Here is a 24,163-nt window from a genome sequence, read left to right as displayed (position 1 = left end):
TGTTTGGCCTTTAGCCACTGAAATCCAGTGGATTTTCAGTGGCTAGCATGCTATTTTGAGTGCCAAAATGAGAGAGGCGTGACCCTCTCTCCCCTTGTTTTGTTTCCTAGCATATTTGGCCTAACAAAGGAGCCCTTATTTGCATGCTTCCATGCCATGTTTCAGGCCTTTTTTTGGTGAGTTTTAGGACCTGCATAGGCTCTGTCTAGAGCTTGTTTTTCCATGTTGGGTGTCCATCTTACATGTGTAGAATAACCCTCTTCATAGCCTATCAAAGGAGCATGTCATTCTTTTATGCATTGACCATGTTTCAATGAGTTTTTAGGCTTTATTTGGCATGTCATACCTCTGAATTTTGCTGGTTTAGTGACCTCTTGAATGCTTCATATACTTGTAGTGTAAACCCTCTTCACTAGTTTGTATTGCATGCTATTTTGGTCTTTGATTCTAGCACTTTTTGGCCATGCCTTAAACTGATTTTGTGCATGTTTTGGACTGCATTAGCTCTGTTTTTGTGCCTCATGGTCGAATGATGTTTGCTATGCATGGTTGTAGTGTAATACCCTTGCCTAGACTTGAGTTTTGAAGCCTATTGCATGCTTATACTGAGGTATTTTCATGTTTTGAGGCCATTGAGCATGTCATTTCAGAGCCTATACTTGTGCCATATTCCCATGTTTTCCACTCATTAAATGTGTTTGAGAGTCGTGCTTAAATACCTCATTTATGGACCATTGCATGAGCTTCATTTCTATGCATTTTGAGCCATCATTTTAGACCATTTTCCCACTATCTAGGACCTGCATAGGGATTACTTGGGGCTGGTTGGGTCACTTGAGCATTGCTTTGTGTACCTCTAGTGTAATGTACTTCACTAGTTTCGATATCCGAGCCATCTAGCATGCATTGCGTGAGGTGTTTACATGATTCGGGACCGTCTTGTATGTCATTTCAGAGCTGGAAAATGTGTGATTGTATGCCATATTTCATCCATTGCCATGCTTTGGTAGAGTTGCGTTTGGTGCCTCAGGTTTGGTCCCTTGCATTTGTGCATATTTGTATGTGTTTTGTTGCCTAATTTCATCATGTTTGGCCACTGATTTGGGTGTGGCCGAGGCTTATCCATCTTGGTTTAAGTCCATCTTGCATTGTGTATGCCTTAGAGTCCATGTTATTGCATGCTTGATCATTGCATTGCGTATGCCTCGTTCATAACATTGCGTATGTTAGTGCATTGTGTATGCATGTCACATAATCTATGTGCATTGAGTATACCATTGATTAGTTCATAGCATTGTGTATGCCATTTGCATGCTTGCATGTCATTCCGTGAATCTTCGCATCACTTAGTGGCATTGCATTTAGATCGCATGCTAGAGTTGCATTTATACATGCCATGCCATTCTACTCGTTGCATTGTGTTTGGAATAGGAGTTAGTCCAAACACGGGAAACGAGGAACGTTTCATACTCCAAGTGATGAAACGTGCCTCGATTTCCGGTCACCGACACTCTTGACCATCCATGATGCAGTTGTTGGTTTTAGTTGCTTGTATGTGCATTCATGTCCCATTGAGTCGTGCAATTCGATTCCTCGGCCATCATGCATCGGGATACGTGATTGATGGCACGAGGATCGAGGACTACACTCCCTAGAGCTTATGCAATGATAGGGAGAGTGGTCGTGCACACATGTGTTGCAAATACCTTGCCTTCTCTCTCGCTTGCGTTTGTTGCAGAAAAATCAAAAACCAGAGGCAGAAACTGGTCGGCTGACCAGCTTTTCTGGCAAGCCGACCACCCCTTTTGGTTTCTCCCACAGAAGGTGGTCGGCAGGTGGTCTCCCATGCCCATAAGCTGGTCGGCAGCCTTCCCATGGGTTCCCAGGGTGTAGTTTCAGCCTTCTGGAGCTTTGTGCAAGTTTCTGAGATCAATTGCAAACAAAGGTGAGTTGAGACATCGCAATGGATTTTCCGGCAAGGCGACTCGAGCATGCATGCATCCCTTATCATTCAAGACCGAGCTGAGGCAGTCCATTTCATATGTTTTGCATGCTAGCTTATTTATTTTAGTTAATTTGTTAATTAATTAGGGTTGTGTAATAATTAACTGTAATTCGTTATTCATTCAGTTGTTTATTATTTATTCTGACCCTCTGAGAAGGGCAATTTTGTAATAAGTGTGCGTGTGTGTGATGTATATCTTCTAACCCCACGTCTTTCTCCCTTTTATTTACCAGCTTATGATGGTTAGTTTTAGGGCACATTTAAATTAACATCCTTATGCTCGTATGTTTGCATCCATTCATCTGTTTTGCATGCACCGGGCTCAGCGCATCATTGCTAACTGCATTGTATTTCAATTCCAAGTTGAATACATGTATCAATTGTTGCATCTCATGTGCCATCTTAGAATAGCCGAGCCCATCGTAGTTGCATTTTTGCATGTGCTGTATTAGGCATTTCAGCATAGTTAGGATTCATGCATGTTTTCTAATTAGCTTCTTTCTTTGGCTTGGAGTACTCGGTAAGGGTTTATGCTTTAGCATCCTTGCATGTGTGTGAGTGACTGTCATGATAGCATGCTTACCATGAGGCTATGTGCTTATGTGATATAACTGCCTGAATGCTTGTGGGTGAAGGTTGGATTATTTGAATTGGAACAATTCATTGATTGTGAGTTTTAAGCCCACTTGAGAGTGGCAAATCACCATATTTTCTAAGCCCACTTGAGGGTGGCAAAATCCGCATTTTAGCCTACTTGCGAGTAGCAAATCGCTTTCAAAAATAAACATGAGATGTTTTGTTCCAACTTAGGTGATCCTGTCTATACTTGTATGTTGTGCGCATCACATAGTAATTCTAGGCTAATAAACCGGCATAAGAGCACATAATGTTTTCAAAACTCGATATCATGGTTAGTAGAGGCCGATCTTTGATCGGGCGAGTAGGGCTACTCACGAAGTGACCTTCCCCAATCGTATCCAAGTTCCCGAGCCGAGGCAACTTTGGTGATGACAGACACGTGGCCTTAGGCATGAGTCAGGGTTTCTTAAATTCCCCCAAAATAAAATATTTAGGTGGCGACTATGTATCTGGCAAAGCAGTCCATGTTTGGCACTTCTTTCTAAAAATCAGTTTGTCAAAATGATTTGCCGGATTTGGACTTTTTGATGATTCATCGGTCTTGCATTGCACTCTGCGAGATTAGATACAGGACCGTGACATTGAGTCCAAACTGTAGTGAGCCCTATGAACAAAACGAGATTTCTCCCGGGACGTTCGGGGACGTGTACAATTTCTGGCGACTCTGCTGGGGAGTTAGAGAACTTGACTCGAACTCATGATATGTTGTTTTGACTACACTTATGTGTTTCTTTGTTTTGCATTTGCATTGGTGTGCCTAGGATACCGTGTTTGCCATCTGCTATTCCTGAACGGTTTGCTGGAGGCTCGCTTTGAGAAGCGTGCCATAAGGCTGACCGGTTACGGGCTCTGCCACGATGGGAACACAAACCCCGGTTTACCGGGGCACCCTTTTTTGACCATTCGACCTAGTGCATATTCGGAATCCGTAGTGACCATTCCAAAATAGGACAGGTTGCTCACCCGATTATAGGTTGTTTAAAACCGTTGTGTGCGTAGTGAAACCCTAGCTCCTGACAAAATAGGACAGGGAAACCCTATCCCAACATAAGGGTGTTTTGGCTCTCATTTACTTACTATGTGCTTTTAGAGTATGTCTCTACAGGAATGCATGTATCAGTTTGCAAGTTTTGGCATCAGGCCTACGGGCACCAATGTTTTGAGAATCAGTATATCCGCAGGTATCAGATTCAGATTTGGAACAGTAATTTGGGGAATAGTGATCAGTGGTCGAATACAGTTCTTCAGCTATGTCCATATCTGTATTGATTAGGCTGAGATGCTGCCTGTTTTCCCTTTCAGTTCAGAGACTCAGTTCAGAGCAACCAGCGTTCTCCTCTGCTGAGGCAAAGCAGGAAAAGACTCACCGATTCATCAGATCCGTCAGTCACTAGTGACACCACCTCTGTCCAGTTTAGTGGACTTATGACGACCTAGAATTCAGAGGAAATTATGGTTATGGCAGCCGCACTAAACCAAGGAATCATCTTGCAAGATGAGACCGATGTTGAAGTACCACACCCGCCCAGGTCGTCTATCGCACATCCGATCTGGGAACCCCAGTTATTTGAAACCCGTGAACCTACCACCTTTGAGCTGATGGGAATGATTGGCAACCTTCAAGGATCTGTGGCTGATCTAGCCTATGGAATGTCGGCCCCGCCACCAACTGCATCGTATGCTGGGAATTTCATGCCGCTGGAGCCCCCACTACTAGGGTGAATTGTAATTGAGTTCAGCCAACCTGAAGCTGTCTCAAGCTCCGGCAATGACATGTCGATGACAACGGGGCTTCGCACTGAAGTAGCAACCCAAACCGTCCACCAAGCTGAGGCTATTGGAAAGAACAAGGTGAAGGTGGACACCGATCCCTATAAACAACTCCAGCAGGCTGTTGAGGCTCTGAAAGCCGGAGGGTTGAATAAACAGCAAGTACTCGCAGTTTTGGCTAAGACTGTGGATGATACTTTCCCCACTTAGACCGAGGGCAGTTCAAGCCAAAGGGAAAATCGAGAGAAAGGTCATCATACCAGAACCGTTCCCTCCAACCCTAATTCTGCACCTAGGAAAAATCAGCAAGCCAAGCCTATACCTGCCGGTCCCTTTGCTAGTGCGCCCAGCAAAAATCCACAAACCTCGAAGTATCAACCCCAACGTTGCAGGGTCTTCCATGCCCTCTATATGCCTTTGTCCAAGGCTCTTCAAATCCTTGTTGAAAAGGGACATCTTAAACCTCTCGAGCCTCGGCCTCCCCCTGCTCGTCTCCCACCCGGCCATGATACTACCCAGTACTGTGCGTACCATCAACAAACCGGTCATAGCACCGACAATTCCTTCTGTCTTTGCCACAAAGTACAGGATTTGTTTGACAATGGGGTCGTCCTCCCACCAAGCTCAGTGAAGTCTATCTTCACTGGATCAGTGAACTTGAAGGATAGTATGAATATGTGATTGGGGGATGAACCACCTACGGGCGGCGCTCAGTTTACTCCAGATGTGGCGTATGGCACGCACTGTTTTGAGCATTTGCGAATGCTAGTTTTGTACTTTTTGACTCGGTTATTAGGGACAATCTTGTTGTGTTATCTGTAGTCAGTCTTTTTGTACTAAGTCAGTCGGGTCTGTTTTGTTGTATTGAGTCAGTCCTATTTTGTTAGAGTCGGGTGATTTTGGGGGTGTTACCTCGGATATCACTTGCTTGTTTTGTGTTTGTCTTTTCGCTTTCTTTTGAGTCTGTTTCTGCCTTGGAGCCAGTTACACCTGAAGATCTAAATGAACAACAGTGATTTCCACACTCTTGTGTTTGCTTCTGCCTTGCGCCAGTTGTGCCATAAGTTTGAATGAAACGGTAGTGCTCTTTACCTGCTCTTCTGTGCCTTGAAATTGTTACATTGACCTAAGTTTTTAAAAACTTTTTTGAACACTGTGGTGAAAACGAAGAGGAAGGAATTCCTCGGGATTTGCAAAATTTGATCATATTGACAGAAAGAGAGGCATGCTAAGCCCTTAATGAATGAAATCGTGCTTGTTAGTGTGAGTACTGAGAAGGATCTTGGCTTGATCCAGATTAGTTCATGTCACGACCTAAACCCGGCCCTATGGGTTTAGCACCGTAACCGGCCAGTAATCCAAGATTACCGAAGGCCTGCAGAATAGTAGAATAGTAGAACAGTAAAATAGAGTACGGGGCCTGGCGGAAGCCAAAACAGTAAATAAACAATGTCCAATGAGCTGTGACAGTCTGTATGCAAAAAGACTTTTCATACATTTGTACGTAGACAGTGCAGAACAGTATGCACAATATTTACAATCATTCAGACTAGGGACTTCATCCCTTACATAACAGTACAGTAACATTCAGTCTATATAATCCATTCGGTTATTACAAAACAGTAAGATAGTACAGAAAGGGGAATTGTAAAACACCCCTAAGCCTTAACACGATAGGCTCGGAACCTCGCAGTGAGGCACATAGGCTAGCTTGACAAAACTGGAGTTAGCCTCGACGCTCCTAGCTGCAGTCTGGTGCCTGAACACCTACATATATATATGAGCAGTGAGCTAAAGCCCAGTGAATAACATAATGCGTAAAGGGGTTAAGAATGAATGCCCTTACAGTATGAAAACAATTCAATTAAACAGTATTTCAGTTGTTCAGTTAGTACAGTCATATGTGGTACACCCATTAGCATAACAGTACAGTAAGCAGTAGGTCTTAAAAGACCGAACAGTAATGATGGTCATCAGTCAGTAAACAGTAGTGGTTCCAACAAGGGAACCGACAGAGAATTCTGTCACAGTAACAGTAAACAGTAGGTGCTAAGGATGCCACAATACAGTTCAGAATATAGGACATACATTCATTCAATTAACAGTAATCAGTTCAGAAAACAGTACAGTTCAGTTGTTCAGAAGATAATCACATATCTTTACACAATCGTTACTCACAGAGTTTGGGCTACGGTATGCTAGAGCGTGCCTCCCCAGTCGCCAACCCTACACAGTTAACAGATTGAACACACTAAGCTACACAGTTGGGAAAGATAGTAACTTAACCCCTAATGCCTCGGTGTGTTCTACATCTATATCCTCAGTAAGATGCCTTAAACTAGGCCTAAGAATGCCTAGAATGGGATGAGGATGCAATGATGTACTCAAAAAGCAGTTTCAGAAGTTTCAGAAAAACAGAGTCCCGCTCGAGCGCAGGTTTACCCGCTCGAGCAGACATGCAACAAAGGTACACGCTCGAGCGTCAACTCTCCCGCTCGAGCGTACTGTAAAAGTACTGGATGAGTGAAATCTTCGCTCGACGGGCGCTCGACGCCCGCTCGATCGTGAGACACATGCCTCCGCTCGAGCGCCCAATCCTCCGCTCGAGCGGACTGTAAAACAGTGCAGAGAAAATACTGGATGCTCGGATTCCACGCTCGAGCATCACTAGTCCCCGCTCGAGCGAAAGTGCAAAATCTGGAAAACCCAGATTGCACCTCCAAGCCAAAAACCAAGTTTTAACAACTCAAAACTCGACCTCTTGGGTTGAATTTCTAGAAAACATTTGTAAACACATGGAATAACATGGTTCGAAGCTTAATTTGAGAAATCAAAGCCCAAGGGTGTTTAATTCAAACTCAATTTCAAACCATTTTTCAAGAACAAACCTCAAACATGACATGCATGATCTTCAAATAACTTTCAAGCTTGAAAACATGCTCTAGCAAGCCAGTTGATTCACAAACAAGATGAAAACATGGCCTACACTCAAAACATGGACATGCATGTAACAATTTGCCATGAACTCAACTCAAAATCCAACAATACTAACATGCATGCATGAATTATGCTCTATTTCAACATACATGGACCAATCAAGGCTCAAATCACTAGAGGCTCAAGAACTAAGCATGAACAAGTTCAAATACATTACTAGAAGGTTAAATTCTCTTACCTAAGTCTTGAATTATAGGCAAGGAAGCTCAATTATGCAAATTTATACTCCAATCCTCTTAATTTCCAAGCAAGACCAAGCAAAGTGAGATGAAATCTAACTCTCTTCCTTATCTCTCTCTCTCTGGTCGGCAAAGGCAAGGAATGAGCTGAGTAAATGTTTTGTAATGCATAAGAATGAGTCCTCAAAGTATTAAGTAAGTGACCCACTAGGATGTCAATTTAGTAATTAAGCCTAACTCTTTAATTGGCTCATTTTAATCTAATTTAATCATACCAGATCAATTTTCGGATAACTATACCATAAAATCACAAAAATTACAATGATCATAAAACATCAATCAATTCCCGGCTCGGCCGCCGATAAGGCCTCCAATTAGCAGTTTGAACATAAAACATGAACAGATCAAGTAAACAATCAAACAGATAGAATACATATCAACACACATACTCAGTCGATTCAGTTCCAGTTTTCAGTCAGTCAGTTCAGTACTTTATTCAGTTCACTTATCAGTCATAATCAGTTCAGTTATTAGTCATAATCAGTTCAGTTATTAGTCATAATCAGTTCAGTTCAACGGTAATCAGTGTTTATCGGTAAGCAGTGGTGAGGGTTATTACAGTTTCGCATTGTCTTCCGCGCGAGCGATTAGTCGCTTTCTTAAAAGATTTCAAAAAAAAAAAAATATATTTTGCGCCATCCTGCGAAGACCTGTGTGAAATCGCACTTGAGATTGTGCAGCCTAGGATCACTCTTAGCCTCGAGACTCGACCCCTTGCTTTCAAACCTTGAACTTAGATTCAAAATGTTCAACGGTCAACCACAATGTAAGGCCTGTGTGGCCGGATCAGAAGCAGCCCATGAACTAGGGGTGAGAATATCAGGTGTGATCAAAGGAAGCTTACAAAGTTAGATCAAAAGCAGCCCTCGAACTAGGGGCAAAAAATGTCAGATGTGCTCGAAGAGTCAAAAATGGGGTCATTGCTCAAGCTAATGAAGATCGGCAAGAATGCCAAATCTCAGAAGGGAAGAAAGAAGAAAGTATTGCTAAAGGATAACCGAGTTCCTATCCACAACACTAGGGGCAAATTCAGCCCCCCATTGGATGGACTCCTGCATCGTCAGCGAACAGCAGCCATTCTCCTGGATTCAGATCACTTCAGGATCTCAAAACCATTTGACATGGACAAAGCTACACTTTTACTCTTAAGAGGCTCGCTGGACAGAAAACCCGGAAGGGCGACCCAGGCAAAAGTTAGAGCAAGAAAAACAAGAAAAAGAAAAAATAATAATAATGCAAAGAATGAAAAAAAAGAAATGAAGAAAAATGAAGAAAATGAAAAGAAAAGATGAAAAAGAAAAATAAGAAAAGAATTGAAAAGAAAAGAAAAACAAAGCTCGCAAGGTTGAAAACCCGGAAGGGCGGCCTTGGCAAAAGTTAGAGCGAAAAAGGAGAGGTTAATACCCGAGTGAACCTTACCCGAACTATGTAAAGCTTGATTCCCATGTTTGGGATATGTAGGCAATTTCATTTTGAAGTCCAGCCACAAACACTTCCAAATAGACTGTGTCCATGTATTGGTTCTGATCATCTTTGTCTTCTCTATATCTGAGAATTTGGTTGAAATTGTCACTGTGAGGACTGGTTGCCACGTGCTGCGGCGCTATTCAGACTAGGGGCAACTTTCCGTTGCCATGCACTGCTGAGGTGCCATTCAGACAAGGGGCAATTTTCTATTGCCATACAGTGCCGTTCAAACAAGGGGCAATTTTCCATTGTAATGGATCTGAGGTTGTGCATCTCAAGATTAGGTTCCGTGCTCGTTGAGCGGTGGCCATTTGCAAAAATAGATTTTGAGAATTCTTACTGAGGTTGACTAATTTTCTCGAAAAGTATTCCATTTTTCAAAATTGGACTATTTCTTGGACCCAAAAAAGGAAAATTTTCAGTGCTCATAGCCTAACTTGCATGATTTTAAATCAAAAAATCGAACAAGCATGTTAATCTAACCCTTATTTTGGTTAAAATTATTTTAGCAGAAGCCAAAAACAAAAAATGGTCAAAATGATGAACTAGGGGCACTGTTGAGTTAGATGTTCTGTCTTTTCCCCGTTGCTAACATACTCGCCAGAAAGGGCACTCTATTTGCCGGAAAGGGCACCTTATTCGCCAAGAAGGGCACAGTGGAAGCTCACAGAAAATGGCTGAAAGCTCTCTCATCCTCCGAGCAACAAGGTATTGAGTCAAGTGCGAACCACGAATTGGAATGGATCAGGGTATTGCACTCCCTTATCTGGACACATCTGATCACGTCCAAACTCCCCAGCAGAACATCGCCAACTGATGTCAGCTGCAGATTGGCTACACACCCAGTTATAGCACAACCCCTCTGTGGGGAAAGTTCACTATTGAAAGCAGAAGAAGAGAATCTAGCAGAGTGTTAGGGGTAAGAGCCCGCAACTTCCTGTTTATCCATCAACCACCCTGGGGAGGGATGAAAAATGAGAGATTAAAGAATAGAGAGATGTACGCTGAGAGGAAAAGTGAGAAAAGGGTTTTGAGAGAAAAACCGAGTTTGAGGGCCGAGTGATGTGAGAATCACAAATAAGAAAGGGTGGGGAATAATACCCGGAGAAACTGGCTCCTCGTGCACTGAGAGGTCTCTCGCTATTAGAACACGTTTGTGTGTCGTGTCAGTCGTTTTGTTTGTCTCGATTCTTGTTTTGAGTCATTTCGGGTGTTTATAGATGTGTCTAGGTTGTCTTACCTTGTCTTTCTGTTTGTTGTTGAGTCGTGGTGTGCTGTTTTCAGTCATAGGCTCAATACCCAGTTGAGAACTTATTCTCACTCTCCATTTCAAAAAAAATTATTTTGTGCTCAGAGTGCCGTGCCGTTCTCCACATTTGGGCAAAACAAGATTTTGTTCTTTCAAAAACAGCAGGGTTCAACCCGGGTCATGTGAGAACAGTAAAACCAGGACCTATCTGAAGCTATATAGGTTCCAGACTTTGAAGCAAAAGGAAAAAGGGAAAATGTCAGGCATCTGAGTTTGTTTCAACTTCTGCAAGTTCCGTCATTGCATCCTGTATGTTCAGAATGAGCTGTGTGTTCAAAATTAAAAGAATACTGTGTTATGAGCTGTGTGTTCAGATCAAGCAGTGTTGTGTTATGAGCTGCGTGTTCAAAATTAAAATGTGCGATCTGCGTGTTCAAAATGAAGCGAATGAGCTGTGTGTTCAAAAATGAAAATTTATGAGCTGCGTGTTTAGAATTTAGAATGAGCTGCGTGCAAATGAAAATTTATGAGCTGCATGTTCAGAATTGAAATGTGTGAGCTGCGTGTTCAAAATGAAGTGAATGAGTTGTGTGTTCAGAAATGAAAATTTATGAGCTGCGTGTTCAGAATTGAAATGTGTGAGCTGCGTGTTCAAAATGAAGTGAATAAGTTGTGTGTTCAGAAATAAAAATTTATGAGCTGCGTGTTCAGAATTAAGAATGAGCTGCGTGTTCAAAGTGAGGTGAATGAGTTGTGTGTTCAAAATGAAAAAATGCTGAGTTGTGTGCCTGAAAAAAATGAGCTGTGTGCCCGAAAAATGAGCCATGTGCCCAAAAATGAGCTGCGTACCCCGAAATGAGCTGTGTGCTCGAAAAATGAGCCGTGTGCCCAAAAATGAGTTGTGTACCCTCAAACGAGCTGTGTGCCCAAAAAATGAGCCGTATGCCTAAAAATGAGTTGTGTGCCCTGAAATGAGCTATGTGCTTGAAAAACGAGTCGTGTGTCCACAAACGAGCTGTGTGCCCCCGAACGAGCTGTGTGCCCGAGATCTGGCGTGTGCCCGAAAAATGAGTTGTGTGCCCTGAAATGAGCTGTGTGCTCGAAAAATGAGTCGTGTGCCCGAAAATGAGATGTGTGCCCCCGAACGAGCTGTGTGCCCGAGATCTGCCGTGTGCTCGAAAAATGAGCTGTGTGCCCGAAAAATGAGCCATGTGCCAAAAAAATGAGCTGTGTGCCCGAGATCTGCCGTGTGCCCGAAAAATGAGCTGTGTGCCCAAAAAATGAGCCGTGTGCCCAAAAATGAGCTGTGTGCCCTGAAATGAGCTGTGTGCTCGAAAAATGAGCCGTGTGCCCAAAAATGAGCTGTGTGCCCCCGAACGAGCTATGTGCCCGAGATTTGCCGTGTGCCCGAAAAATGAGCTGTGTGCCCGAAAAATGAGTCGTGTGCCCAAAGATGAGCTATGTGCCCCAAAATGAGCTGTGTACCCGAGATCTGTCGTGTGCCCGAAAAATGAGCTGTGTGCTTGAAATGAGCTGTGTGCCCTAAAATGAGTTGTGTGCTCAAAAAATAAGCCGTGTGCCCAAAGATGAGCTGTGTGCCCCCAAATGAGCTGTGTGCCTGAGATCTGCCGTATGCCCGAAAAATGAGCTGTGTGCCCGAAATGAGCTGTGCGCCCAAAAATGAGCTGTGTGCTTTGTAATGAGCTGTGTGCTCGAGATCTGCCGTGTGCTTGAAAAACGAGCTGTGTGCCCGAGAATCTACTGTGTGCCTGAAAATGAGCTGTGTGCCCAAAAGTGCTGTGTGCCCAGATAAACAGAGTGCTGTGTTTCGAGCTGCGTGCCGAATGAACAGAGTATTGTGTTGTGAGCCGCGTGCCAAACAAACAAAGTGTTATGTTATGAGTTGTGTGCCAAATGAATGGAGTGCTATGTCATAAGCCGTGTGCCGAGTCTTGCATTATGCATGCATTTTATCGCGCTATTTTGTGCATCGCACTATTTTGTGCACCTTACCTGCATTGTGCATGCATTTCACTCGTGCTTTCTCGCGCATCGCACTGTTTTGTGCAGTTTACACTCGCGCCTTCTTGCGCATCGCACTGTTTTGTGCAGTTTACATTTGCGCTTTCTTGGGCATCGCACTATCCTGTGCATTTCATTACATGCTCTCATCTTGCATAGAAAATGCTTGTATTTTTTGCATCGAATGTGTTCGCGCTTTCTTGTGCACCTTACCTGCACTTGTTTGTGCACCGGCATTGCACTGTCTTGTGCACCTATATAGCACTGTTTTGTGCATTCACTCTTATATCGCACTGTTTTGCGCATCTTGTTAGCACTGTTTTGTGCATTCACTCTTGCATCGCACTGTTTTGTGCATCTTGTTAGCACTGTTTTGTGTATTCTCTTCTGTCTTGCACTGTCTTGTGCACTCTCCGGTCTAGGAGACCTTAAATCCTCTAAAGGTGCAATTCCTTTAGTGTTTGTCGTGTCCGAACGACTTCCGGTGGTCTGGTATAGCCACCTGTCTGTGTTTGCGGTGAGTTCCTAGGAGACCAACTAAGACGGTGGAAACTAGAGTTCGAATGGCTCACGCCTAGAACACAAAGGTTCGGGATTTCCGAGACTAAAGTCTGGTTTAAATACCCAGGGGTATATCCTCGGCTTAAAATCTGTATGGCAGCCCCATAGATTGATAAAACAAGTGTATGCTTATCAATTCTGGATACTGAACCAACCTAGTCTGTCACCCTGTTGGAGAATAGGGAAAGCTTCGACCATAGTCAGGGAGAAAAGCAGTACCTGCGGTTCAACAGAGAAAAAAGGGAAAGTCCCCAGCAGCATGAGGTAGGTCATTGCCAATTGCCCCTGTAAGGTACCTTCACTTCCTAACTACTGCATCATCTAGTATGTCCATTACATTGTACATAGAATATATTGTATGCATTTACTGCATATCCATTGTATCACTTGCTCCTTTCCATGATTAAGCTTAGTCTGGCATGTGTCCATACTTTTCGCATTAAAGCATGGTTATGTGATTATGTGTACGCGCCTATTCCACTAAGGGAATTGTGGTTTGAGGGTGACGGCACCATTTCTGTGTTAGACGTGGTTTGTTTGTGTCCATGCCTTTTCTAGGCAAAATGTGGTTTGGCCGCGCGCTTTATTCAATTCATCAATTGCACCCATTTCATCGTATTTTAGTTTGTTACATTCAGCATTTAGGATCACGATCTTTCCTCAGCAGATCATTCCCCACTTATATCATATCACCCAATTACTTGTAATTTGTGGTCTCTCTGCGAAACACATAGTTTTGCATGCGCTCGCACCCCTTTCACGTTGAAACACGGTTCTGTTATGTGTAAGCATCGATGCTGAGTTGTGGCCAGTACTAGGATGTAGGCACTTAGCTTGTGTTAGGCGTCGTTCGGCTCGTTCCCACTGCCTTTTCTGTGTTAAAAGTAGTTTGATTTTGCATCTCCATCCCTTTATGATATTTGTGTGGTTTTGTACTACTTGTGGTTTGATCATTTCACATACATTGTATATCATTTGCATTGTTTCGTTACATTGTATATTAATACATTGTTTTCTAATATTGCATATCATTCGCGTTATTTTGCGCATCGCACTGTCTTGTGTATTGCATATCATTCGCGCTATCTTGCGCACCTCATCTGCACTTGTTAGTGTATTGCATTGTCTTGCATCCCTACCGCATTGTTATGCGGTACACTTAGGTTACATTATTTTGCATCCCTTCCGCATTGTTATGCGTCACTCTTAGGTTGCATTGTCTTGCATCCCTTCCGCATTGTTATGTGTTACACTTAGGTTGCATTGTCGTGCACCCCTTCCCACATTGTTATGCGTCACACTTAGGTTGTATTGTTATGCACCCACACTTCGCTTGCGTAGTCACACACTTTTCATTTGCATTGCCATGCATATCTCTAACGAATATTGTACCCGTTGAGTTTCTCTCTTTTGCAGGCACGATATTGTATGTACGGTTCTTTTGAAGCTGGCGCGACCAGACGAACCGGATAGGTATTGTATATACTCTGCGTGAGACGTAGCGAGAATTGTATAATTCTCTTACATTCTTACTACATGTGATGTAGTTTGGTATGTATTCGCTTGCTTAAATTATTGCATTTATTGTGTATATTTACTTCAGTACAGCTTTCTTTGCATGATCATAAGTTATGTTCGGCTTTTTGCATCGTTTTGCATTTTGCCCCTGCCTGCGGACACATCTCTTTGTTTATCTCGCCTGTTTGTCTAAGTCTTCGGCTTTGTCAAAAATGGGTCGTCTTTGGGCTTTGACATTCACTCCCGTCACGTATGACTTCCGAGTTCTGTCAAAGAGGGGCAACTGTAGACACCCCATTTTTGACCGACCTTAAGACTCAGACGTCATCAATTGAGCACTCGGTGATTGCGCATGTTGTGCTCGTTCTGAGGTTACAGAGTCTCGGCTGAGAGCCTCGCCTCCACACTTCGGGACTCTTTCATGCTTTGCCTCGGTTTGCGAGCCAAGTCTTGTTTTCTCTTCCCGAAGGGAGGGAGAGGTCTCGTAAAGCATCTCTCAGTGGCCGTAGGTTACTTTTGGTGGTCGTAGGCCACTTTTCTCGTTTGGAGACTAGTTTCTAGTTTTCAGAGCTGTCGGTCGTGCGCCTCGGTTCGGGACCGCTTAACTTTCTCCGTTTGGCACAATTTTTGGCACACACCTTGTTTTCTCTCTCTAGAGGGACACTGTGGCCCGGGAGACCACCTTCGTGGTCGCACGCCACTTTCGATGCCTAACAGTCAGTTTTTGCGGCACCCGGCTGCGCGTTTTGACTCCCGAACCCTCGTTTTGCATCCGTCTTGGTTCATTTTTGACATGGACCCTATTTTCATTGTTTGGAAGGTGGTACAAGGGTGGGAGACCACCTTTTCTCCTTAGAGACCACTTTTCCTCCGCCGGCTGGTCTCCTTGACAGGTAACTGGTCTCCCTCGCTTTTGGGCCACAATTGTTGGTCTCCCACCACACCACTGGCTTACATTCAATTGGAAGACCACCAATTGGGATGGCCGACCACCATTCACTCACTTGAACCTTTTGAACTGGTCAGCCGACCAGGGGAAGTGGTCGACCGGCCACCTAAACTGGTCGGCCTGCCTCCTTCATTCTTGTCTCTGTGAGTTGTTGCCAGTTGTGCCACCTAGAAGGCACATAATGGATCCTTCATCCACGTGTATGGAGGACCTTCAAGCTTCTGTTTTAGCTTCTTTGAGAAGCTTTGAACCCATTTGGCTATAAGAGAGACCCTCTCCTTTATTGGTAAAGGTTCAAATTTTGTTTGAAGGCCTACCATACATCTCTCCCTATATCTCTTCATTTTAGGGTTCAAAAGGATTTAGTTCTTGCCCCTTTGCACACCATCTCCTAGCCTAACCCCTCCAACACCAACCTAAGCTTCTTGGAGGCCTTTTTCAGAGGTTGGCGAGCTACATTTTTTGTCCAGAAGCTGCTGGAGTTGCTGAGCTACAAGGGTAACACCCTATTCCCTCTTTTAGGCTTTATTTTTCTTCATCTTTTATCATATTTACAAGCATATTTAAGATTTGTCATCAACTAAAAAAAGTCTTATTTTGAGGTCCTTAACATGTTTGTTTAAGATCGTTTTTCTGTTGGGGGTCGTCTACCCCTTTGCATGCTTCATTTTGCCTTATTTTGAGCCATGCATTAGGGCCTTTGCATTGGCCTTTGTTTGGCCTTTTAGCCACTAAAATCCAGTGGATTTTCAGTGGCTAGCATGCTATTTTGAGTGCCAAAATGAGCCTTATTTTGTTTCCTAACATGTTTGGCCTAATAAATGAGCCCTTATTTGCATGCTTTCAAGCCATGTTTCAGGCCTTTTTTTGGTGAGTTTTAGGACCTGCATAGGCTCTGTCCAGAGCTTGTTGTGCCATGTTGGGTGTCCATCTTACATGTGTAGAATAACCCTCTTCATAGCCTATCAAAGGAGCATGTCATTCTTTCATGCATTGACCATGTTTTAATGAGTTTTTAAGCTTTATTTGGCATGTCATACCTCTGAATTTTGCTGGTTTAGTGACCTCTTGAATGCTTCATATACTTGTAGTGTAAACCCTCTTCACTAGCTTGTATTGCATGCTATTTTGGTCTTTGATTCTAGCACTTTTTGGCCATGCCTTAAACTGATTTTGTACATGTTTTGGATTGCCTTAGCTCTGTTTTTATGCCTCATGGTCGAATGATACTTGCTATGCATGGTTGGGGTGTAATACCCTTGCCTAGCCTTGAGTTTTGAAGCCTATTGCATGCTTATACTGAGGTGTTTTCATGTTTTGGGGCCATTGAGCATGTCATTTAAGAGCCTATACTTATGTCATATTCCCATGTTTTCCACTCTTTAAATGTGTTTGAGAGTCGTGTTTAAATACCTCATTTATGGACCATTGCATGAGCTTCATTTCTATGCATTTTGAGCCATCATTTTAGACCATTTTCCCACTGTCTAGAACCTGCATAGGGACTGTTTGGTAGGGCTGACCAAGTGATCCGTGAAATCCGTAATCCGATCCAGTCCAGTCCAATCCGATAGGTTTGGATTGGTTTTTTGAATCCGCGGTTCAGTTCCGGATTGAAGAATTAAAAATCCGTAGTTTACGGATTGGTTCCAGATTGAACCCCATGGTTCCGGATTGGAACCGATCCGAACCGTATGCAAATAGTCTATATTTTTATTATACACCCTCACCCATAATATCTTCTCTTAATTCTATATAAAATCTAAACTCAAACCTAAAACTGTATAATATTTTCTTTTATTACTCTTGTTTGTTGGTTTTTAGTTTTAAGTTGTAATGGTTTAAATACTTATAGTGAAACCAATTTTTTTATGGTTATTTAAATTTTAGAACAGTATGCCGCTATTATAGAAAAATATGTTGCTATTGTGGAACTAATATAGCGCTGTGTTTATATTTTTATAAAATTAAAGTGTTATAAATATATTTTTGTTATTTAATTATGTGAATCCGTGGTCCTAAACCGATCCAATCCGTATTTAAATGGATTGGTTCGGATTGGTTTCATGATTTAAACGGATTGGATTGGTTCCAATTTTTTAGGAACTGTAGATAACGGATTGGTCTTGGTTTTATCCCAATCCGGTCCAATCCGAACCATGCTCACCCCTACTGTTTGGGGCTGGTTGGGTCACTTGAGCATTGCTTTGTGTACCTCTAGTGTAATGCACTTCACTAGTTTCGATATCTGGGCCATCTAGCATGCATTGCGTGAGGTGTTTACATGATTCGGGACCATCTTGTATGTCATTTCAGAGCTGAAAATTGTGTGATTATATGCCATATTTCATCCCTTGCCATGCTTTGGTAGAGTTGCGTTTGGTGCCTCAGGTTTGGTCCCTTGCATTTGTGCATATTTGCATGTGTTTTGTTGCCTAATTTCATCATGTTTGGTCACTGATTTGGGTGTGGCCGAGGCTCATCCATCTTGGTTTAAGTCCATCTTGCATTGTGTATGCCTTAGAGTCCATGTTATTGCATGTTTGATCATTGCATTGCGTATGCCTCATTCATAACATTACGTATGTTAGTGCATTGTGTATGCATGTCACATAATCCATGTGCATTGAGTATTCCATTGATTAGTTCATAGCATTGTGTATGTCATTTGCATGCTTGCATGCCATTCCGTGCATCTTCGCATCACTTAGTGGCATTGCATTTAGATCGCATGCTAGAGTTGCATTTATACATGCCATGCCATTCTACTCGTTGCATTGTGTTTGGAATAGGAGTTAGTCCAAACACGGGAAACGAGGAACGTTTCATACTCCAAGTGATGAAACGTGCCTCGATTTCCAGTCACCGACACTCTTGACCATCCATGATGCAGTTGTTGGTTTTAGTTGCTTGTATGTGCATTCATGTCCCATTGAGTCATGAAATTCGATTCCTCGACCATCATGCATCGGGATGCGTGATTGATGGCATGAGGATCGAGGACTACACTCCCTAGAGCTTATGCAATGATGGGGAGAGTGGTCGTGCACACATGTGTTGCAAATACCTTGTCTTCTCTCTCTCTTGCCTTTGTTGCAGAAAAACCAGAAACCAGAGGCAGAAACTGGTCGGCCGACCAGCTTTTCTGGCAGGCCGACCACCTCTTTTGGTTTCTCCCACAGAAGGTGGTCGGCAGGTGGTCTCCCATGCCCATAAGTTGGTCGGTAGCCTTCCCATGGGTTTCCAGTGTGTAGTTTCAGCCTTTTGGAGCTTTGTGCAAGTTTCTGAGATCAATTGCAAACAAAGGTGAGTTGAAACATCGCAATGGATTTTCCGGCAAGGCGACTCGAGCATGTATACATCCCTTATCATTCAAGATCAAGCTGAGGCAGTCCATTTCATATGTTTTGCATGCTAGCTTATTTATTTTAGTTAATTTGTTAATTAATTAGGGCCGTGTAATAATTAACTGTAATTCGTTATTCATTCGGTTGTGTATTATTTATTCGGACCCTCCGAGGAGGGCAATGTTGTAATAAGTGTGCGTGTGTGTGGTGTATCTCTTCAAACCCCACGTCTTTCTCCCTTTTATTTACCAGCTTATGATGGTTAGTTTTAGGACACGTTTAAATTAGCATCCTTATGCTCGTATGTTTGCATCCATTCATCTGTTTTGCATGCACCGGGCTCGGCGCATCATGCTAACTGCATTGTATTTCAATTCCAAGTTGAATACATGTATCAATTATTGCATCTCATATGTCATCTTAGAATAGCCGAGCCCATCGTAGTTGCATTTTTGCATGTGCTGCATTAGGCATTTCAACATAGTTAGGATTCATGCATGTTTTCTAATTAGCTTCTTTCTTTGGCTTAGAGTACTCGGTAAGTGTTTATGCTTTAGCATCCTTGCAAGTTGCATGTGTGTGAGTGACTGTCATGATAGCATGCTTACTATGAGGGTATGTACTTATGTGATATAACTGCCTGAATGCCTGTGGGTGAAGGTTGGATTATTTGAATTGGAACAATTCATTGATTGCGAGTATTAAGCCCACTTGAGAGTGGCAAATCACCATATTTTCTAAGCCTACTTGAGGGTGGCAAAATCTGCATTTTAGCCTACTTACGAGTAGCAAATTACTTTAAAAAACAAACATGAGATGTTTTGTTCCAACTTAGGTGATCCAGTCTATACTTGTATATTGTGCGCATCACATAGTAATTCTAGGCTAATAAACCGAAATAAGAGCACATAATGTTTTCAAAACTCGATGTCATGGTTAGTAGAGGCCGGCCTTTGATCGGGTGAGCGGGGGTGCTCACAAAGTGACCTTCCCCAATCGTACCCAAGTTCCCGAGCCGAGGCAACTTTGGTGATGACGGGCACGTGGCCTTAGGCACAAGTCAGGGTTTCCTAAATTCTCTCAAAATAAAATATTTAGGTGGCGACTCTGTATCTGGCAAAGCAGTCCATGTTTGGCACTTCTTTCTAAAAATCAATTTTTCAAAATGATTTGTCGGATTTGGACTCTTTGATGATTCATCGGTCTTGCATTGCACTTCGCGAGATTAGATACAGGACCGTGACATTGAGTCCAAATTGTAGTGAGCCCTATGAACAAAATGGGATTTCTCCTGGGACGTTCGGGGACGTCTATAGATGACTTTTTGAAAAAGGTCATTGATGAACGGGAGTCCAAACCGAGGCCGGACTTTAAATTTGAGAACAATGTGTTGAAATTCCAGAGAAGGTTGTGTGTACCGAATGATTCTAAACTGAAAAGACGAATTCTGCAAGAGTTCCACAATTCGAAACTGTCCATCCATCCAGGAAATACAAAAATGTACCAAGACTTGAAACTGAATTTCTGGTAGCCGAGAATGAAGAAAGAGATTGCTGACTTTGTATTGAAATGTCTTCATTGCTAACAAGTCAAAGCCGAACATCAACGACCCGCAGGCTTACTGCAGCCCTTACCAATACCGGAGTGGAAATGAGAACATATCACAATGGATTTCATTGTTGGTTTACCTCACTCCAGTAAAGGTATGGACTCAATTTAGGTTATTGTTGATAGATTGACCAAATCTGCTCACTTCTTACCTGTCAAAACAATCTATAATGCGGACAAATTGGCGATAATTTATATTGATGAGATTGTTAGATTGCATGGAGTGCCAGTATCTATTGTTTCTGACAGGGACTCAAAGTTTACGTCGAGGTTTTGGCAAAGTTTGCAAACAGCATTGGGTACTGAACTGAGACTGAGTAATGCCTACTATCCTCAGACAGATGGCCAGTCAGAAAGAACCATCAAGACTCCGGAGGATTTACTGCGAATGTGTGTTCTTGATTTCCAAGGAAATTGGGAAAGTCATTTACCTTTGGCCGAGTTCACCTACAATAATAGTTTTCACTCGAGCATTGATATGGCGCATTTCGAGGCTTTGTATGGCAGGAAATGTCGATCTCTGATTTGCTGGGCAAAAGTTGGAGATGGGCCTTTGCTTGGGCCCGAAATTGTACATGAAACTACCGATAAGGTGAAACTGATTCAACAGAGGCTGAAAATCGCACAAAGCCGACAGAAAAGTTATGCGGATGTCTGAAGGCGAGACAGAGAATATGAAGTAGGTGATCATGTTTTTGTTAAAGTGACACTGATAAAAGGGCAGACTCGTTTTGGAGTCAAGGGTAAGCTAGCGCCGAGATATGTCGGGCCGTACGAAATCATTGAGAAGATTAATCCGAGAGCGTATCAAGCAGCGTTTCCTCCTAAAATGGAGCACATGCATAATGTCTTCCATATTTCAATGTTGAGGGATTATCTACGGGATCCCTTCCATGTTATTGAGCCTACCTGTGTAGTGCTAAGTGATGACTACACTTATGAAGAATGACCTATTCAGGTTGTAAATTGACGAATCAAGAAGTTGAGGAATAAAGAAATTCCGTTAGTGAAAGTGGACTGGCAAAACCATGGTGGCGTGTATGCCACTTGGGAAAGAGAAGACGATATGAAGAAATGGTATCCTAAACTGTTCCCTCTGGATCCAGTATTCTTTCTAAATGAAGGTAATTCGAGTTTGGAGGACCAAACTCTTTGTAAGAAGGGGAGACTGTGACAACCCTCACCTCCAATTACTGCTAAACTGTGACTGCACATGATAAGTAACTGATTAGGATGAAATCCTAAACTGATTGCATGAGTATACTGTTTTAAATGCATTTCTATCTGTTAGTCATTGAATGATCTGTTCATGTTTTTAATTTCGAACTGCAAATTGAAGGCCTTATCGGCGGCCAAATCTGTAATTGATTAGTGTTATGTGCTGCTTAGGATTTATGTGATTTTATGGTAAATTTAATTAAAAGTTGATTAGGAATGATTAATAATGTTAAATTACAATAGTTTGGATTTATTACAAGATTGCCACTTAGTGGCCTAGTTCTAGACCAACACTCCTCTTCATTTCATACATATTTGACATAACATTTCTTCAGCCACTTCTAGAGACCAAAACGTGAGAGAGAGCTTGAGAGTTGGAAGAAGAATTGAGTTCACTTAATTTGGCTTGGAGACTTAGAAGATTTGAAGAGTTCATTGCACATTTGAGCTCCTAGACTTGAAATTAAAGACCTAAGGTAGGAGAATCATCTTCTTGAACTTGAATTCTAGTTGTATCTTGCATTGTCCATGAGCCATTAGTGATCTAAGTCTAGAACTGCTTTTAAATTGTTGAATTGAAACTTGAATCATGCATGCATGTACACATTAGTGAGTTTTGAGGTTGTTTTCATGAAAATTCTTACATGCATGTCTATATCCTAGCTATGGTCCATGAAGTCATCATGTTTTTGAGTGAATTGACTCATTTGATCAAGTATTTGAAGCCTTGATTTCAATTGAACACTTGCATGTCACATATACATTATGTTCATGAAGTTTTGTTTGGATTTGTGTTTAATTGAACCACCTTTGGGCTTTGATTTTGCAAATTGATCTTTGAAACATGTCATATTATGAGTTTTAAAGTGTTTTCCAGAAAATTGGCCCAAATGAATCGAATTTGATGCTTTAAATGTTGAATTTGAGCTTGGAGGTTCAATCTAGAAATTCCAGATTTTGGACCCACGCTCCAGCATAGGACTTCACGCTCGAGCGTACCCTCTGAGACGTGCACTTCCACTCGAGCGAGGAAAGTAGCGCTCGAGCGTGAAATGCATGCACCCAGACGTTCTTGTGTTTTACAGTTCGCTCGAGCGAGGACTTGTGTCTCACGCTCGAGCGGAGGTCGAGCGCCCATCGAGCGTGAATTGCATGCATCCATTACTTTTCATGAGTTTACAGTCCGCTCGAGCAAAGGAAGTCACGCTTGAGCGGCGCCTCTTTGTCTGCATGTCCGCTCGAGCGTAGAAAGCCACACTCGAGCAAGACCCCTGTTTTCTAAAAATTTTGAGAAGTATTTTAAAGTGCATCTTTGCATCCTCTTTCTATACTAGGCATTTCTAGGCCATGTTTAAGGCATCTTAATGAGGATATTGATGTAGAACCACACCGAGTCAAGATAGGGACTAAGTCATTGATTACCAAGTGTGTGATTTAGTGTGTGTTCATTCTGTAACTGTGTAGGGTTGGCATCCGAGGATGCTTACTAGCCTTTCTATAGCCCAGTACTCTGTGAGTAACAATGTTGTAAAGATATGCTCAATCATGAATATTTTCTGAGTGATCAACTGTACTGCTTTCTGAAATGATATTTCTTACTGAATGAATGTTTGTCCTATTTGTAAATTGTATTCATGGCATCCATAGCAATTTACTGTTACTGTACTGTTACTGCTACTGTTACAGAGATTTCTGTCGGTTCCCATGTTTGGAACCACTACTGTTTACTGTTATGATGGCCATCAACCGACTGTTCGGTCTATTAAGACCTACTGTACTATTTTGCTATTGGATGTACCACATATATCCACTATGGTTTCTAAATGACTGATATGACTGCTCATTGACTGAAAGGGCATTCATTCTTAACCTCTTTATATATTGTTATTCACTGGGCTTTAGCTCACTGTTTATTACTTATATGTAGGTGTCCAGGCACCGGATCGGAGCTAAAAGCGTTGGGTTAAACTCCCTTTTTGTCTAGCCAACCAATGTGCCTTACTGCGAGGTTCCAAGTGTACTCAAGCTAAGGCTGCTTTGGGGTGTTTTAGATTCCCCCTTTCTGCTTCTATTTTGTATAGAATGTTAAGACTTGTATTGTACTATCATGGTAGGGATTAGGTCCCTAACCTGAATGTCTGTATATGTTGTATGTATATATGTTTTACTTATGAATGTGAATATGTTCGGAAAAGTCTTTTTGCATACAGACTGTCACAGCTCATTGGGCATCTTTTGTTACTGTTTTGGCTTCCACCAGTCCCTGTACTTTGTATTACTGTCTTTACTGTTAAGTAGGCCTTCGGTAATCACGGATTACTGGCTGGTTACGGTGCTAAACCCATAGGGGCGGGTTTGAGTCGTGACAACATATTTTCGAGGGCAACGCTTTGGAGAGATGTGGTCAAATGTAGCTGAATCTTTCAATTCGTGAATACGAGAGGAACGCCACTTGCCTATCACAAAGTTGATTGATAGTGTAAGAATTTAGTTGATGAGGAAAATTACTAAGAGGAAGGAACTTGTTAATAAATGGAATGGTTTGATATGCCTGAAAATGGAGTCTAAGTTGCA

At 42.4% G+C, this 24,163-nt stretch overlaps 1 protein-coding gene across 1 annotated transcript in view; it reads left to right on the top strand.

Annotated features, from left to right (window-relative positions):
* Positions 1 to 24,163, top strand: part of LOC114263046 (uncharacterized) — a 43,151-nt gene that overhangs the window by 18,534 nt on the left and 454 nt on the right. The window lies entirely within an intron of this gene.

The sequence above is a fragment of the Camellia sinensis genome, chromosome 3 (genome assembly GCF_055761805.1).
Source record: "Camellia sinensis isolate YWXY chromosome 3, ASM5576180v1, whole genome shotgun sequence".
NCBI classification, from domain to species: domain Eukaryota; kingdom Viridiplantae; phylum Streptophyta; class Magnoliopsida; order Ericales; family Theaceae; genus Camellia; species Camellia sinensis.
The sequence above is the reverse complement of the archived record's forward strand: the minus strand, read 5'-3'. Positions and strand labels throughout refer to the sequence as shown.